This window comes from Strongylocentrotus purpuratus, unplaced genomic scaffold, assembly GCF_000002235.5.
Source record: "Strongylocentrotus purpuratus isolate Spur 01 unplaced genomic scaffold, Spur_5.0 spur5_scaffold_6, whole genome shotgun sequence".
Lineage (NCBI taxonomy): Eukaryota > Metazoa > Echinodermata > Echinoidea > Camarodonta > Strongylocentrotidae > Strongylocentrotus > Strongylocentrotus purpuratus.
Window position 1 is genome coordinate 26,941,780 of NW_022145612.1, and position 15,582 is coordinate 26,957,361.

Below are 15,582 nucleotides of genomic sequence, written 5' to 3' on the forward strand. Positions count from 1 at the left end.
GAGAGTGCTCGAAATAGCCCAGTACAGTAAGGGTTAAGTGATTGCAATCATTTTAGTAATAGCCTGATTTTGAGACCCTTGTCGAATGGTCGTACGTTTTATGCTGCGCAAAGGTTCAAACGGTTTGATTTTGGCCATTATCAATTTTTAAAAATCAATGCATACATTACTTATTGTTACGTCGGGACAAGTTCGCAAACAAATTGCGGCCACGCCTTCTTAAACATTTTTTTAAAAATAAAAAAAAATCCTCAGAGGGGGTTCGCAAGTCATGAATGAACTGCCCTATTTGAAATCCTACTCAAACTCGTGAATTTCTCATTTTACAAGAACGATTTCCAGCAAATTACAAATAATAATTGAGTACTAATATTGAGTACTGCTATTTTTGTGAAAATAAGAAAATGCAATATTGTTTTTAATATAAGGAAAATAATAACAGCTTTAAATACATGACTTGGTCTAGCCCGAACAAAAATCCAAACAACTAGGATCATTCTCATTTGTTTTCCTTCGTAACATTGGATAACAAATTTCACAAATTCCAACATAGACTACTAAAACATTGATAATTTAGATTATTTAGTGCAAGGGTAAATATGACAATGACCCGGAATATAATACAGTAAAGTACTTGTAATACTTTTTTTTCTCAAATTTTTCCTTTTTTTGGGGGGGGGGGGGGGGGGGGGGGGTCAAATTTCCCTCGAGTCGCGCCACGCCTTTTTAGTTTCTTGGCGAGAGGCCTGGCCGGACAACCATTATGACTTTCCCTACCCTAACAACAAGTAATGTATACACTTCGCATTTCGACAATTGCCTATCAGAAACTTTTTTGGCAAAGTGTATTTTGTTTTTAGAAGAATATTGCAACACATTCTTTTTTCTCATTTATCATCAATCTCTTTAGACGAGGCGAGCCTTTTCGAAATCACTTCACGAAAGTCTAATTAAATCTACCGAGATACTATCATACACACAGGCCCGAAATCACAAAGGTTTGTCGACAAACCTTGGTTTTCGTACGTCATATGACGCGTTTTACGCGTTTTTTACAAACCTGGTTTGTAAAGAACAAAAGGAGGTTTGGCGAAACAAAAGGAGGTTTGAGCTCAAACCTTGCTTTGTGAATTCGGGCCGACATGTTTGAAAAAACAAGGCAACTGGTCCAAAAACGTGCATTTGAGCAACTAATGTTTTTAACAAAAGTATGGATGTATACTCTTTTGAAGAACCTTTGGTATACTTAAGTGCATCCTCATTAATATATCTGGAAAAATAGTAAGAGCATAGGTCCATGGTAAGAGCAACTTTTATTCGAGAAGAATGCATACGAATTTAATAGCTATTACTATTTCTTTATCCATGCCCTATTCTAGTTCTGAGATGAAATTTTTGTTTCGATGGAAATGAGCTCATGACTCTGAATTGTTCATCAAGACATCATGCAGCAGACCACCAACATATAATTGAAATCTACTGACACTCTTACATGTATTTGGACATAATTATATCACGTGATATCAGGGATATCCAAATCGACTTAATTTTTTGCCGTAGGGATAAATTGATTTATTTGGTCGTTCCGTCTTGTCGGTGATGCATAACTAGGATTTATTTTCTTCTCATACAAGTTTGCATCAAACAATTATTCTAACATTCGGTATAGTCTATCCTAAGAATATTTTGATTGATCAAAAATTACTTTTAACGACGACCTTTTCAATAAGTTAAGCTTACATACCATCGCATTATACTAACCTTGTTATTTTCTCCTTGTCCGTTCATTCCGGGATGAAGTGGAGTTCATGAATTTAATACATGGTGACAATTGGCCTTAGAAAAATAGTTCCTTCACCAATGCCGCCTAAGATGTTTTATACCAGATACCCTACTGGCCGGGACGAGTGCAATACTAAGAAAGCTTTAGTTTTGCTCGTCATAAGACGAGCAAGCCACAGCACTGCAAGCATCCTGACCAGCACGATTTGGTTAATGATCACAGCTACGACGTCGGTCTACTCAAACGTTGATTAATTTAAACACTTCAGCATCATTAACGTTATAGTAAAGAGAATGCATGTACTTCGTCGGCGCGGAATATTCACCATCTACCTTGACTACCATCCCCTAATTTGTTTACAGAAGATGCATTTTGCATCGCTGTCGTACATGTTAAGTGCATTAAATTTATCTTTGTGATATGCGCTATATAAGAATGGTTTATCATTACTATTACACAAGTATAAGAACATATTTGGATAACAAAAGTTGCGAGCAGGAAAATTTTGAGTGTGGTAAAAATGTTAATTTTGTAATCAAAACATTAGAAAAGATATAACATTGTGTATGCGGGGCACCGCGCCGCCTAAAACACGAATACCAACAAAATTGTTCGGGTACCCTTACAAAAAAAGAATATTCGGCATCTCGTTAACCAGAATGTTCTCGTTTCTAAATGTTGTGAGCGAGCAAAGAAAGAGACACTTCGTCTTTAAATTGTAATTTCATCATGACAATACACAGCGGTTCCTGATATTCTTTCTCCACAGAATTGACGTTTATTTCAAATTGGATCAATTTCTCTCGCGGCACCCCTAGAGATGTCTTTCGAAAACCCGGTTGTATAACGATGAATTCGACGATAAGATGGGACGCCGTCGGTCTCATGACGACTTTTTCTTTTACATCTAAATGAGACATGCATGATGAGGAGCGAAAAATGATGTCGGAGATTAGAACCTATCCAGTAGGCCGGGACAAGTGCAATATTGATGTGCAGTAACACTGAATATTGGGCACGAGTCACGACCTACAAGACAAGATTCGTTGACAAAAGCTCGTCTCGAAGTCAAGTCACATCCTTTCCCTGCAAGCCTACATCTCCGGAGAGCTGTGGAGGAAGACAAGTAGGAGAAGTGTAATACAATTTAGTGCACATAATTTTGTGTCTTATTAGTCCCTGTGTGAATTGCAAACTTTTAATTATTTCGCTTTGAATTTGATCACATAACGAAAATAGTCTATTACGATAGTGCCAGATCTATACCTGAATGTCCCCGGCCGCCGAAATCCACTAGTTCCTGCAGGGAGATCGTGGTCCACAGCAGCAGTACTTTCACATGAAGATGGATTAAAATTATGCAGATAGGGTGAAACGATTCACTTTCGTTGGTCCTGAGATTGAGGGCAAGCAGGCAGGCCGGGACGAGTGCAATATGATGATTATTATCATGTGGACAAATTGCAACTCCTCACGACCAGCTTGCTGCCCTCTACTGATGATGGAGAGAGAAGAAAAAAAGGCTGTTTCTTTCTGAACTCAACCACTTCTCTCCAAAAGCTGTTGTAGAACCCACGGCCCATCAACTTGGTCGCCGTAGTGTAACATGGAGCATTGTAAAGTAGTCATTACTACAAGCAATGTTGATACTGTAGTCCTTCGCTTTCTAACTTGGTGTACAAGGCCCTGTCACACTTGATTAAGTATTCACAATGCTTATTCAGTGATCAGATTGATTCTAGAGGAACAAATACCTTGAAGGCCTCACGAACCCCCACTCATCCACCCTCCATACAAAAGACTTCCTCGGTTAAAGCTTTACATTGTTCACATTTTAAGCCGCTCCGATGGTCAACATGAATAAGACGGTGGCCATACCCATTGTGTTAGAGCTGGAATTCAAACCGCAGTTGAGCGAAAGAGAGACACACGCAGTGCGGCATAATGTATCACTAGTATTGGAAATGCATTGATCCAGATTCTATTAGTATAGCCATCACATTCAAGAATGCCGGTGGATATACTACCCGAGTTGGTCCATGATATTATAACAAGCAATGGATTATTTCGAAATTAATGCTTTATATTTAAATATTATTTTTAAGAAACATCACAATTTCAGATCGACAAGCATTCATTGTTCACTGTTCTAAACCAGGGCCCTGCCTAACAGAGAGTTGGTATTAATCGCAACTTATTTGCGATTGATATCAATCTGAACTATATACACAATAGATAGGCGACTCCAAACTTGCGATTGAAATAACCAGGCATATTTTAATCTAATGAACCTAGAGTGAGTGATAATTATACGTATTCAATCATATTAAAGAAGTGAAAGAACAAAGCTCCCATTCTTATTCTCCAATGCGTAGTGAAGAAGTTTACACAGCTATGCCATGCAAGCGAGTACATAGGAAGGGCTGTAAACTGCGGGCAATAAACGCAGTACTGTTTACACTGTAACGCCAAGGAATAGCTGGTGGTATGCACACCTTTATCAGGAGATTCCTTGATAAGATACGGGATAGTAAACATCTAAACCACAGCAGGCATACAGAAGCCTGCAAGGAATGTACCTATCATTCAGAGATAGATAGAAACGGTGACTCATATCAACTACGCGTACTGCTAAACACTTGGCGAAGGTTATATCTACTACAGGATGCCTTCTCTTAGGAATAGGACGACGATCCACCCACGCCTCTCGCAACTTAATTGCAAATTATTCCTAATCCAATAATCTAAATACTACAAGAAACGAAACTAGCCCAAACAATAATAGATGATCACGATGAGAGAATAACCCCGATTGCCAAAATGAAACACTCTGTACTTCGTGACTCATTCAAATTGATTTTCATTAAGAAATGCTCATGCAGCATTAGCTATTAACTATCACTATAGTCTACTATGTTCACGTTACATAACAAAAAGAACAAAGGTGACTACCACTTCGCTGATTATATTATAAATTCATAATTTACAATACTGTTTCACACCTTTCTCGGCTTAAATACCATTCCTATTTTTACTTCTCTAAATAAGAATGCCCTTACGTTGCTGCCGATGATTTTGGTGTTGATGAGCAGGCCGGGACAAGTGCAATATTCGAAAAACCTCAATAGAGGAACAACATTGCGCTCGGTCCGACTTGACCATCAATCACCATGGTGATGACCTTGATAAACTGACCTTAGACACTGAGAGGTCAACTCGGGTAAAATCGTTCTTTCAGCTGGTAATTTACATCCCACCGCTGCCACTACCCCCTACGCAAATGTTTGCCATATTTTTAAACGTAGTCGGTAACCATTTACCCGATATCATTTTAAAAAAAAACGCTTCTGTTTATTTTTCAATTATTTCTACATGCGCCTTGAGAACTCCACGGAATGGAGTTAGTGCTATATAAGTTACATTTATATTATATGAAGTACATTTACGAAGTAGGGTGGGTACGAGATAAAATCTGGAACATTAATTTTGTTTGGCTCTCACAATAACAAGTAACATTGTTTGGAGATTTGGGATCGCTCTTAAAAATAATAGCTTGTAGTATGTATCAGCTCTCATGCACAAGTTAAGAAAGAGCACAAACGACTGTCAATGTGAGTCTATCCTACAGACAGGGGAAAATGGCTGTCGATAAGGTTTCCGCATACCATTGTGGGCGTTGCCTTGGAAACGTCCGGCCCATAACTTGTCATCTGTCTCCAGAGGGTGACAGGTCAACCCAAATTTACAGCTGGCTTTCCCCTGGTCACCTATCATAAATGCAAAAGAATACAAGTTGAGAAATAATACAAACGATTGCGACATAATCTACATCTCCTATTTTATTGTTTGCAAATGTAAACCATGTGTAGTAGAAAAGTTCTTCTTTCTACAGCTACTATTGCTAAGAGCTTATTATTGCTTGTCTAACATTCACATTATCATAAAGGCACATTTAAGTAATTCAATAATTTATCTAATTTCCGGCAAACTTGCAATAGCGGTGAATACTGCACACACATCTTATGATGTAAGTATTACCACGGCGGTGACTCGCGACATTCGTCGGAGGCACACAGGCTCCCCATTTCTCCCAGTTCCCACGGTGCAAAGCACTATGGGTAATACTTCCGAAACTGTCGAGGTCAGAGTGCAGCCCACAGGCATCTTGGGTTCATCGCAGTAGCGACCAGGCTATACCACTCCCATTCCCAACCATGCTTGCAACGGGGGAACCGGAGACCTCTACCTCAACTTCTATTGCTCTTTATACCTCAGTATGAAATACCAAGTTTTCAACAAAGGCCGATGCAATTATATCCTAAATAGCAAGCAGAGGACAGTTGCATGTAGAGCATTCAATCAATAATTCTATTCCTTTATCGAATAAAGTCGGATAATGAAGAAAAAAAGGCAATATCGTTTTGAAAGAAAATAAATCAATTGCGGTTATTCTTCACTCTCGCACAGTCGCAGTACCGCGTATTTATTCACTTATGAAGAGATAAATACAAATGGAAGAACTAATGCGTAATTAAATATTGGTATAACACTTATGGCTTGTCCCCGTACCCAGCTGATTCTAATAGCGATTATGATGAATTACTCCTACTTTTAATCAAAACCGGTATCTTGCTTTTTATCTCGGAAGTATCTAAACAGCTCGCCCAAATGAGGAAGGTTGTGTGCGCCTATTTGAAAACCGAAACTAGGACATCTCATTGACTGCGTATTACACTAACTCTGCAAAAACAGAAACGAATAATCTTGCATACAAAAATCGACGTATTTACATGATTGAAACCGCTCATGGCGGCGGACATGGAAACATAAGGGTTAGGGAATGATGAATGTGGCTTCGTATACGTTCTCGTTATTTCACGGTTTTTCACCTAATGAGCTAAAGCAAAGTTGGCGAATATAACGCATACTAATCCTACGTTAATTATCTCCTGTTATCTTCCATTTTTTCAGAAGTGTTGCAAACAAATTGTTAATGAAACAAGGTTTACAAGTATTCCTAAACATGAATAACATAGCAATACACCCCCCCCCACCCCATCCCAACAAAGAAAAGAAAAGCGTCCCCGGCGCTGTCTAAGTGCATAAGTATGGACGCCACACAAAATCAGTGCAGTATGGATGCCTCACAAGCGCAGTGCACCACGGCCCATCAACTTCATTCGACCCTGACAAGTAGGGCAAAGGATCAAAGCAGTATTTAGGATCAAAGTCCGTTCTGAAAAAGCCGAGGTACGCCGATAGGCGCCATATAATTTAGGCATGTATAGCCCAATACTAGTAACAGTCTAACATAACATGTACGAGCAAGGATAACAGGTACGGCATACAGTTTTATAACGGGTGGAAGACTACATGTACATGATGTACAGGACAGGGGAAATAAACTGAACGACAGACATAAATTCGATTGCCCACCCACCAAAGTATCTTTTAAAATAAACGCACAAAATGTGAAACACAAAATCAAAAATGAGTTTCATCTATTCGTTCTTAGAAAACAAGGCTCACCTAAATAACTTGACAAGCTCTCCTGCATACAATTATGAAAATATTCCAGCCTGTATAAGTTCGTATTTCGTTTTGATTAATATTTTTACGATGCAACACAGTTCATTAACATTCTATATACCCATTACCGACAACTCCAATCCCATTAATTTCATGTATTTCTAGAGGGGGTGGGGCATGATTAAAAACACAAAGGTTCATAAATCGTCAGATATTCTTCATCTGCGGTATACCACCTCAACATGGGAACATAATTCTTCTATTCAATATCAGGGCTGGGGTATTTCTAACTAAATTCAAAGATGTATTGTGTGTTCGCTGCGTCCTCTCCTCTGGAGACGGGACTGTGGATCTATATAATCCACATCTGAATAGAGGAAAGTTGGGAGTATTGTGAAGAGTTGAGAGCTCGGGAGCTAAAATGCCCTATTATCCATTGTCATGATTGTGTGCTTCCCACCAATCCTACGGACAATCACAATCAATTACGAGTGTGTACTCTTCAATGGCTGAAGTCGGAGACGCACTCTTCAAGCGAAAACTGGAGATTTCATTAATCAACGACAAGAGACTCAGTCGAAGGGTTTCTACTAATTATCCCTCTTCACATACATCATGCAAACTACATTAAACGAATACAGTTATCAACGCTCCGAATCACACAAAATATGCATGTAGATCAATAATGCCAGGTTTCTGATACATTTCATGAAAATTGTAAAGGGGATCGGGAGCACCCAAAACATATTGATTTAACGCCTTCCCTTGCATTCAGCTCTTCTTTATTTTGTAATGATCGATTGATCATTTCAGTTTTATCACAATTATTAAAAGTAATATAGCCTACAACTTTTCGTCGCTGTTTTCACGAAGTGACGGTAGTGAACAAAAATTGCATTCACTTTGCGTGACGATTTTTCTCACTACCGTCACTTCGTGAAAACAGGGTGCTACACTGCTATTCTATGTATTCAGTGGTTTAGAAATAAAGCTAATTGGTAGAGAGGGCAGGAGGGCGTTTGAAAATAAAATTGTGATGAAATAAATTTGTTGAAAGGATAGACTAGGACTGAGAAAATCGTCTATGAAGGTCATCTTTGGAAAACAGAAGAACAAAAAGTTGCCACTATTGACCAGAGGACTTACTAAAGAGTCCGTGGGTCAAGACTTATTTTCCTTTCATTAAAGATTCAAGATATTATGAGAGACTGGCCTGTACAGGGAGTTGGTTTATAAGACAGGATTGACTATAATAAACTAAACTGAATCAATTATTATTAACTGAAATATTGATGCTTTATTTCAACGAGCTTCACAATTTTAGCATGAATAGACCTCCTGAATGGGAATAGAATCTCCATGAAGAATTGGCGCCAGTCGCACTATCTTATTAATCGTGGACCTGCCAGAGAGTAACATAATCCCATGATTCCTATCCCTGGCCTGACCAGACGGACAAAGGCTCTACAACTACAAGGGAATGTAACAATGGTTGCTCCTCATGAGCACATCGAGAGGGTGGTCACCAAAATCAACCTACCGCTCGCATGTAATGAACCAGGGAGGCGAGTTGACCGTTTCACCTCCCTGAAGCTGAATGAATCAAGACCGGATATATTCAGGCCCCACGTGGTAGCACCTCTCGTTCGCATTCACGGCACTTGTTGAATTAATGCTGTCAGGACACTAACTTTCTCGAAAAGAAGCCTCTTTCTTGTTATTTGCACATAGGTTAAAGTTGATTGCATTCGGACATGAACTGTCTGTTACTCACTATCAAAATACAATTAGTGATCTCTTCCATTGTCAAAAATGTAAAATTCAAATTTCGTTTACATTAGTGAAACGTGCTCTAACTTACATAATGTACATCTGACATGCCAGTACCGGTCGCCGTGACATGAATGGCTAAGTCAATAATTACATTTTTACAACAAAACAAATTACGAGCATTATGAATACACGGAAGTCGGAAGTTTATAAGATCATGACACAAAATAGATAATCGAAAATATATGACATTTACAACTCTTCATATGCATGACAGTGCACGTGTATCGTATATCAATTCGTTATAGTTTTGCGACAAGCGCTTGACTTGTCAACATAGTCAATAAGTTAAAACATGCATGAGTGGGATCGGATAGCAAAAGTAAACAGGTGTACACAAATGACCATGTTATGTAAAGCATATCTAAATACGAATTATGCGTACAATTCAAGAGAGATTTTAAATTAAAGAACCGCACAATACTCACACAATGTATGGAACTCGGGGAAGTCCAATTCTTCGGCTTACCATCTACCAGTGTAGCACCACCACCACCGTCTAGTGACATGTCGCGGTGATTGGAGTCGTTTCAACAGGAAATCACAGCATGTGGGTGAATGAGCGAGTTGAACCGGAGGAGGAAACGTTGGGTGGTTTATGTGGTTGAATTACAATCGCATATGCGAAAGCACCGCCTACACGTTGCGTCGTAGGTTGGACTAACAATCTTGTTCTGTCGAAGTTCACTTCGGCATCAAAGTCCTCGTAAATGCGACGTCCTGAGCATTTGATACATTCTTTCGCGACTTCCATATCGTCACGTAATAATCACGCGAAACTCTTTGAAAGTGGTAGAACTTTGATGAGGACTTCAGCACAAGTGCATGTGAAGTCAATAGTACACACGCACGTACGTATACATGTGAATGCACCTCACAGTCAGCAAACACACTAGACTCCAAGCTCGCTTGGGCTACGATAACGACTTGAATGGAACTCTCAGTAAATGGAGGAAGTTAGGAAGAGGGGTGGGAGACCTGCGTGTTTGATAAAGAACACAATTATTGCAGATAACAGAATGACAACACACGTCTACATACATCGATATTTTTAATAACATTTGTAATGATAGAATAACTATGAAAATGTCACCATAATTAAGGGAATTAAGGTATCAAACTTATTCACTGCGCAAGATAAAAAGCAAAGACCCCTCGAAAGTAAATCGATTCGCCCAAGCGAAGGTTCAATGGCCCAAGTCCTACATTCCATCACAGCTGACCAGTTCCGAACAAAAACCCGCGAAATAAAAGCTGTATTCATCACAATGGCACCTGGGATGAATTCTTTCATCAGTGGAGAAGCCGTTTTCGGGGATTGTGCTCTCACTCCTCTGCATGGGATCTGGCTTGCCCTCCATTCACAGGATACCCTTTTCATACTCTTTAGTTGTTCCATGGACCTACAACACAAATGGTTGTTCATACAAACTATTCACAAAAAAACACTGGGCGTGGATAGAATATGAGAATACGTGCACGAAGACTTCGCGCCAGGATCCACCCCCACTTGTGGAAGCGGCAAACGCATTCATAATGAATGCATACAAATTGGAATGCTTTACATATCTTTCTACAACTAATGGCCTCGAATAAGAGCACGACAGTTCCTTGAAATGGAAGAACGGTTGGGTCGTCAGGTCACATCGCCAAACAATTGCTGCCTTATTAACTCTTTATTAATTAGCACATTCGGTTTCTTTAAAACAAAGGTGGAGGGGAAAAGTTACGACTATGCGTGATTACATAATGTCAAGTCAGCAGTGTGCAGATTAAACACCGGATATGAGGGGGCAATATTTTTTTAAATCACACGGTCCATGGTCATACCAGCGAGTTGGACCTACTATAAATCCGTGGTCAAACAAACTAATCCTATTGGTATGCACAGATGACACATTATAATGAAAAGCCTACTGCCAGATGTTCTACAGGAAGTTCTTCCACCGCTGGGCTCTCGTAGATGTACTTGCAAGTGTCAAATCAGCCCCCCCCCCCATAAAAATTAAATAATAAATAAATAAATAAATAATAATAATAATAATAATGAAGTATACTATAACATTTATGCCTTCACTTTATTTTGTGCATGACAATAAAGAAATTCAATAAGCCAGTTTCGTAATGTAACCAAATTTAATGCATACGTCTTTGTGAAGTGCCTCAATACAAATTATTTCATTCACCTGATAAGAATAATAGTATTTCAATAGTCAGAATGCAACTGCATATATTAAGTTGTTGCCAGGTTGGACAAACATTATGGCTTGACCTACCTAGCAACACTTAATATATGCAGTTGCATTCTGACTATTGAAATACTATTATTCTTATCAGGTGAATGAAATAATTTGTATTGAGGCACTTCACAAAGACGTATGCATTAAATTTGGTTACATTACGAAACTGGCTTATTCAACATGAACTTGAAAGAGGAGTAGTAGGACTATTCAAGTACATGTATTGATTTCAAAATATAAACAGAGAAACTTTGCACAGGCCGCAAAATATTATATTCTCAAATGACTGTTTTTTCAGAAGGCCTAGGATATATAAATGAAGTGACATAACGCATTATTCCAACCAACCTCCAATATTTCAACTAACACAATTATGAGAAATTCACATTGAAAAGAAATTTTATTTTATGTATGTCCAACTATCAGAACCGTGATATTGAAAGTCAAATATCTGTGGCATTTAGCATGAAAAACGCATATGCCTACATTTAAAGTTTATTTTTTTATTTTTATTAGCCTACATATAAAGTTATAACCCCTCCTCCGATTTCAGCCAAAAGAGGTAATACAGAAATTGGCTTTCGTGGTGATTCGGATCAGAGGCCTCAGAAAACAAAATAAATTCCCCTGATCTAATGTGGTTGTTCTATTGTAAGTTCAGAAATCTATGTCGATATATCCCAGGGTAATTATTTGGATCGAAATGGATAAGAACCATGGTCCGTGCATGCGCATGGCTCCTTGCTAGCGTATGGATACACTGCATTTTGACCAAAATACTGGTTTGAGGCACATTTTGGGGAAATTCACAATTTTTATGAAATGATTGACTTTCGTTCAAACGTGAACAAGTACATGTAGTTACTTTACCTGTGATGATATGCAGGCTACGGAAAAAATCCAACCTATAGTATTATCACGGCATTCGCAAAAGATCAATTTTCCTAACTGGATTCATGTTCACGCTTTGGCCTCTGTTATATCTGTAAAATAGAACACCTTGCTTTCATTTAGGGTAGATTTATAAAACAAAATTAAGTAATCTATATAATACTACTAATTATGATATAATAATACTTTTATTATAATACTCCTACTTAATAATAACGAAAATAATAATTTATCTACAAATGTATATCACAAGAGGAAAGTTACCAATTCTCCCAAAATTATGAACCAGAATTTGTAGAACACACTTTGCACATTGAACATTCTTCACATAGACATAGATGAGTATGATCGGTGTAGGCGGATTAAAGAAAGAAAATAAGTGGTTTGTGACTGTTGTTAGGACACCATTTTTCATTAACCTCATCTGATTTTCTATGTGGTTGGTCTATAGTTTTACATTTCAAATGAATACAGCTTTCCATCTCCGTTTACAAAAGTAGAGTTTGTTTTTCCCGTGTCATGTTCAGTGCTAAGCAACACTCAGCTAGCTGGGTTTACGACTGTCATACGAAGAGAGGGAGAGACGATAATCCAGGGTCAAAAGGTGGCCAAGACGAGGAATGTATGCGTAGAGTGCGATCCAGTCGTTCAGACCGAGATGAGTGCAATGCCGAATTGTACAAGCTAACTGCACGGCAGCTGCAAACATCTCTATCTAAGCGTCTGAATCAAGAATAAGTTCCAGCTGAAGTATCCCTGAGATGAAAGGCTAACTTCCAAATTACTTGAAGTGGAAAGGAAGTGAAAGAAGTTAATTTATTTTATTAATGGCTTCTAGGCTATATTCAACTGTTGCATTCTTATCTAAGTGACAGAATAGAGTCTGGCCTGACAGACTACCCGCGAGCATCTGAATGGACTTATTGTTTGCTAGTCTACTCTGTAGGCCTGCATAACGAGTCAAGTTCTCTGAAGTTTGGGCCCGAAAGTCAGATGAGGAAAAATCACCACCTAAAGGGATAGGAGGGGGCGGTGGCTGGCAATCAGCGGTGAACGTAGTTTAGTTCTCCAGTCGCAAATTCCCAAATATGCGACCGTGATAATGGAGGAATATGTCGTATAGTTATACTGTAAGATTTTTCTTGGCTTTTAACAAATATTAACTGGACGAAGATGAGGAATGTACAAAGTGACAACAAACTTGATAAGTAAAACCTAGTCAAAACGCAGCGAGAGCGGATGCTTACATGCCTCCGTCAGGCAAAGATTCGTCTCCACAGAAATCGCCATGGGAATCGGCTAAGGTCACGAAAGGTCAGAAGAAAATCACGGTACCACATGTGGAGTGGGCATTCCCAAGTTCTGTCTAGATTTCTGTATACATTATCGGTGTTCATTCATGAAATCAGGGCGATCGAACAGAAGAAATTGTTTTTTTCCCAGAGATATAAGATAACAGTAAAGAAAGAACTTCGCATCAAAGTTTGATGTAACTACAAATACACTTTTGCGACCATTCAACAATTAACATTACACTTCGCATTTCGATTAAAGGTAATACAAAGTTTTGGGAAATTTTGAAAATTGGGTGGATAGTGAATATCACAATTTTTTATATATTTGGATGCCCCTGTGGATGTATTATAACATTGGAAATTTAGCCCCTAAAGCACTTCTGCTTTCGAGAAAAAATGAATTAAAAAAATTACCGGTGCTCCCGGTAAATGTTGATAAATTTCAATTAGCGCCTACGGCCGTGCAATGGTAGCTGCGACCATGAAAATCTCAGAATATGTGGTTGTGATATATAATTTTCAAAAGAGAATAGTAATTCGGTCGATTTTTGTCAAGAAACATTGTTTTATAGCTTTATTAATATCTTGACCTTGAGAGGGAGCTATACAACATAAAGAGTTTATTATTTACAATTTCATAACTTTAGACTCGATTTCAACCGCGACAACGATCACCGAATATTGTAGGGTCGCATATGCTTCCAAATATGTTCATTTGAACCAAATCCATGACCCCATACCTAAACTTCGTAATACCTTTAACCTTGGGTCCTTCACTAAAGACTCTATTCAGTCTTTCATCTTCCGCTCGATCTGTCCTATCTTTCCTCCCTCCGTTACATAAGAAATGTCCAAAGTGTCTGAAATGGATTTTTATCAGTAATACCCAAACACTGAATGCCTGAATGGAATGCCCCCCCCCCCCCAACAACAAAAAATATCATGGTGGTCGGGGCCACTCACTATTCTTCTCGACTATTAAAATTACGGAGTGTAGGTACTTGAATAGGTAATTCATTAAATATTCAACACGTATGTGAGGTCCATTAGCCCAAATGTGAACGATGATTGAATGCTCCCTGTACAAATCGTCCCAAGTATCGAACAATCGAAAAGTGAAGACACCGTCTCGAGACTTACGCCAACGGACGAGTGTGCTTTCTTTTATCGGCCCTTTCTCTTTGGTTTCTCGTCACAAAATGTGGGCATTTTTAACGCAGTGCGAGTGTTACTGTAAATGTATCGTGAGTATAATGTGGAAAACTGTTACATCACAGAATGCTGCAAATTGTCAAACTTGTTAAGTGACTCCAAGTCTTGATAAAGCCAAATAACTGGTCCCATTAGCATATTTCTTCCAGTAAATAATATTAAATACATTTTTTTTAATCTTCGCATGAAATCAAGGGAGTATCAGTTATTAATCCGGGACACAAACATATGCATCCCACCTGTCACTTCAGCCAGCCTTTTTGCCATCTTGAGTTACCAATTATTCACGAAGGCTTTAGGAATTTCAGCAGTAATATAATATAATACATAAAACGTATTACTGTGTCCCAAATTAATAACGGGTACACACATGTCTTTGATTTGTCAAAAAGGGAAATCCTAATCAAAATCTTGATGCATCATCGCCGAAGAAGAAGAAAATAATTAAGCTGTATTTCCAGTATCGTGAATCATAATTAAATTTGATATAGATTACTTGAAATGAATTAAATGTTCAGAAATAAAATGAACGTAACCTCAGCGCTCGCACGAGGGTGTATCCGCTTCTCGATTGTTACTTACACTGGTTTGTCCCCCTATTTTTGCCCGAGGGATCCCTTTAGTATTATACAAATATGTTGAGGTCACTTCCCACCCATGTTGAGGTCACCTAGGTCAGTATCCGCCCTTGACCTTTGACAAAGAGATTACTTGGTATTATATACTTCCCTAAGTACTATTCGGTGGCAGGTTGGCAGGTGGACGTACAGATTCTGATGTGTAACACAATTTTAATTGTCAA

General features: G+C 38.6%; 3 non-coding genes across 3 annotated transcripts; all 3 read right to left on the reverse strand.

The window, feature by feature from the left end:
* Window positions 1-2,730: 2,730 nt before the first annotated feature.
* On the reverse strand, window positions 2,731-2,830 carry Mir92a (microRNA mir-92a). The gene has a single exon (NR_036401.1). It is a non-coding gene; the product is annotated as a microRNA mir-92a (primary transcript).
* A 348-nt stretch (window positions 2,831-3,178) lies between these two features.
* On the reverse strand, window positions 3,179-3,279 carry Mir92c (microRNA mir-92c). Its single transcript, NR_036403.1, has one exon. It is a non-coding gene; the product is annotated as a microRNA mir-92c (primary transcript).
* A 1,573-nt stretch (window positions 3,280-4,852) lies between these two features.
* Window positions 4,853-4,953, reverse strand: Mir92b (microRNA mir-92b). Its single transcript, NR_036402.1, has one exon. It is a non-coding gene; the product is annotated as a microRNA mir-92b (primary transcript).
* Between the last annotated feature and the right edge of the window lie 10,629 nt (window positions 4,954-15,582).